Consider the following 4,371-nt stretch of genomic DNA (forward strand, 5'->3'; position numbering starts at 1 on the left):
AACAGTCATGACTTTGAGCAATGTAAAAGAAAGCAATGAAATATTTAAAAACACCAGAAGACTGCGCTGTCATTCATTCTCTGCCCAGCAAATGAGTCCTCATATAGCTTAATACTGTTCAGAGAAACAGATAACGTACATCAATACATCTAAATCTTATGCTTAAACTGTTGACGGGAAACACGATCGACTGCTTCATGCTGTCAATCACTGAGTGATTTTTTATTATTTTATCTTAAAACCTAAGAGAAACAGATTTAATAATGTGCCAATGGCTTTTTATGTCTATAATTGTGTACTGTGTCTATATCTGTCATTACACGAACCAGAACATCACGAAAACAATGTTGGTTAAACAAATCACAGTTATATAAATTACACTGACCGTCAAAAACCGTCTTGAAGAGGATATAAAATAAAGTAATGTGAACTTGAGATTTTTATACTGTTATTACAGTTTTTCTCAGTCGCTTTGGTACATTTCTCGAATCATACTCACAATTTGCAAAACAGCAAGTGCACCTCTCAAAACAACCCGGACAAGCAGCAAAACACCATGAACAACCCGCAAAAGCCACTCTCCCACTCAAAATTCATCTCTCAAAATCTGCGCCAATGAACATGTCATTGCCACCAGAACGACAAGTCAATGTGTCACCGTGCATGGACAAGACAGTCAAATTGTTTAGTCACGTTGTCAACACAACCAATATCCAATAAAATTAGAATTTCACTGGCAGCCCAAATTTAGCCTTGTTAGCCAAACACGCTTGCTGGGTCAGGAGGTATAGGAAGACTTCAGTGTAACTTGTTCAAAGAAATAAGAAACTGCTTTTTTGATGTGCACAAGTGACACAATGATGTGAGAAATGAACAAGTAGTTTTGAGAATTTCAATTCTGATCTGAGAAATGTACCAAAGCGACTGAGAAAAACTGTAAACTGCACAGTATGCGCTGCAAACGCAGCTGGTGTGAAAGCACAATGGACACGCGCATACATTTTTGTTAAATCACTCCTGAGCATGATGATAAAAAGCTAAAATAATCTTGTTGTAGTCTTGTAAATAGTGTCACTACAAGATTCAGTGTTTGTAAAATCTTTAGTCTGAGACTAAAAACTGTGAACCCAAGTCTTTAGATGTGAGCTGATAATCCTATAAAGTCTTTTCTAAATCTTTTCAAAGTCTTTAGGTGTACACAAAGCATTAGATGCTGAATTTGATAAAAACAAACCTTTTAATAAAAAGTTGCAACCAGAAACATTTTATATCGAATATTTTAATTGCTGCTTAAACTGTATACCCGAAAATAACGGGAAACAAGCCTATATTATTAAAATACCAATAGAGTTTGTTATTTTCATTTTTATTTTATTACACGACACAATATAACATATTTAAGCATATTAAAGTGTTTTTTCCTGTTTTAAAACATGAATTTATAACGTTTATTAGTGAAACTAAAGATTGGATTAAACTTGAAACGCACGTGATCGTTGTCATCAATGAGGCGACCAATCAAGTAAAGCTGTTACGTCATCACAACTCCAGGCAGCCGCTCTGGAGAAGCTGCACCGGCTGAGCTAGCCGGCTACTCTCGAAACGCTCTCGCGGTACTTAAAAACCATATGACACAGTCACGTGCCTGCAGCGCCAGCTGAAGTCGGACAAAAGTACTAACCAAAATGCACTGCTTCAAGTCAGCCGCCGATCGGTCTGCGCAGCGCCGCATGAAGTCGAACACACCTTTTGTGTTCTGGTGGACGCGTTCAGTTCGTTTCCATGGTTTCTCGCGCTGGTTTCGCTGCAAACTGCGCGCAGCCAATGGGCGTATGAAACATTAGGTGTGTTCGACTTCATGCGGCGCTGCGCAGACCGATCGGCGGCTGACTTGAAGCAGTGCATTTTGGTTAGTACTTTTGTCCGACTTCAGCTGGCGCTGCAGGCACGTGACTGTGTCATATGGTTTTTAAGTACCGCGAGAGCGTTTCGAGAGTAGCCGGCTGGCTCAGCCGGTGCAGCTTCTCCAGAGCGGCTGCCCGGAGTAGTGATGACGTAACAGCTTTTCATGATTGGTCGCCTCATTGATGACAACGATCACGTGCGTTTCAAGTTTAATCCAACATTTAGTTTCACTAATAAACATTATAAATTCATGTTTTAAAACAGGAAAAAACACTTTAATATCCTAAAATATGTTATATTGTGTCGTGTAATAAAATAAAAATGAAAATAACAAACTCTATTGGTATTTTAATAATATAGGCTTGTTTCCCGTTATTTTCGGGTATACAGTTTAAGCAGCAATTAAAATATTCGATATAAAATGTTTCTGGTTGCAACTTTTTATTAAAAGGTTTGTTTTTACCAAATTCAGCATCTAATTCACTTCATTTGCGATTATAAACAAGGAAACACGGCGCACACGTCACTACGGCAAGCAGCAGGTGTCCGGCTTGACGGCTCCGTCTTCAGTTCCTCCCTCGACTGCAAGCGGCAAACCTCGCCGATCGTTCTGGGCAGCGCCGGATGATCTCGAACACACCTATTATCACGTAGCATTACGGCACAGTGTTTATGGGAAATGTAGGAAGTACTGCCAGAGGGATAAATGACCGAGAACGGAGCTTTATGTATCATGCTTGCAATGCCTCATGCATCACCGGCCAAAGTGGCTAGTAAGTTTTTATTAATACCCGCCAAAATGTATTTTACCCGCATTTGGCGGGTTGGCGGGTGTTAATTTAGAAGCCTGAGTATATATACAGAGCTTTTATGTTACACTAAAATACACTTCATAGCTTTTGTGATAAATCTTAATTTGTATATAAAACAAATCTTAAAGGAATAGTTCACCCAAAAATTAAACTTCTGTCATCATTTACTTACTCTCATTTTACAAACCTGTATTAGTTTTTTTATTTTGATAAACACGAAAGAAGATATTTTGATAATGATAGTTTACTAGTTCGCCTGCGCATTCAGGTCTTAATGATTAATGGTAAACGAACTTGGCTTGCTGTCCTTGAAGGGAGCTCTGAACCTTCAGAGAGAGCAAATCTGAGGCCCGGGCGCGAGCCCCAAGTTCAACCCCCCTGCTACAGAACTGCAAAGAGGAAGAAAGGGAGAGTGAAGGAGGAGATGAGGAGGAGGAGGGATGCCGGAAAAAATTGCAGCTGGGCATGGAGGTCTGAATATATGCCTTATGTATGCCCACACTGTAAAAAATGTCAGTAAATATTACAGCATTACTGGGTATTACTGGCAACTAGCTGCCAGTAACTTACTGTAGATTTTACATTTATGTTATTTACTGGCAACATTTTGTTCAAAGTTAAATGAACATGAAACATTTTCAGACTTTATCGTCTACAGTAAGTTACTGGCAACCAGCTGCAAAATTACAGCAAATTTTTTACAGTGATGATTGACAGGTCTGAATGTTTAGGCTCCTCCGGAACCTACGTTTAGAACTACATTAAGCACCCAGCTGATTGTAACCATTGACTTCTATAGTAGGAAAACAAATTTTATGGAAGTATTGTAATAAGGAACAATTATGATGAAGAAAAAGCTACAATCAGCTGCAGTGCTTAGTTACCATCTTTTATCAAAATGTATTCTTTTGTGTTCATCAGAAAAAAGATATTCATACAGGTTTAGAACAACATGAGGATGAGAAAATAATCACAGATTTTTTTATGTTTGGCTGAACTTTTTTATGTGTTTTTTGAGTACACTGAATGATAAGCAATATGTTCTTTTAACCATGCATTTTGAATGCACAATACAAATATACTCATAGGATTTCGGATTACAATAAGTGATTGGATTTTCAGAACTCACCCAGAAGCCAATAATGGATATTCCAGTGCTCACAGTGGGACAACGGGCAACCTTATCCTGTACAATTCCAGGGGATTGTTTGAATCCCATGCATCAGATCATGTGGACAGTAATTGATAATGGTACAATTAAACAAACATTAAATGCAGTTCCTGGGTTTGAAAAGATATATTCAATCCTGTTTTTTGATCCTGAGCCTGAACACCACAAAACTAAGCTCACATGCACAGTGATATTTAATGGAAATATCCCGACAGAAACAAGTGTGATCCTGAAAGTAAGATGTACGTTTGATTTTTTTATTCTTAACATTCTCTCTCTATAAAATGGTACACAATGCAATCTTTCTTTTCAATGTTGCTTCTTTATTTGTTGGTTGGTAAGGCACGCATCAACACTGATATTAAGACCAGCAGAACATGTATCTGGTATTAAAGGGATAGTTCACCCAAAATGAAAATTCTGTCATCATTTACTCACTGTCATGTTGTTACAAACCCGTATAAATTTCTTGGTTCTGATTAA

This window comes from Misgurnus anguillicaudatus, chromosome 24 (genome assembly GCF_027580225.2).
Source record: "Misgurnus anguillicaudatus chromosome 24, ASM2758022v2, whole genome shotgun sequence".
Classification (NCBI taxonomy): Eukaryota; Metazoa; Chordata; class Actinopteri; order Cypriniformes; family Cobitidae; genus Misgurnus; species Misgurnus anguillicaudatus.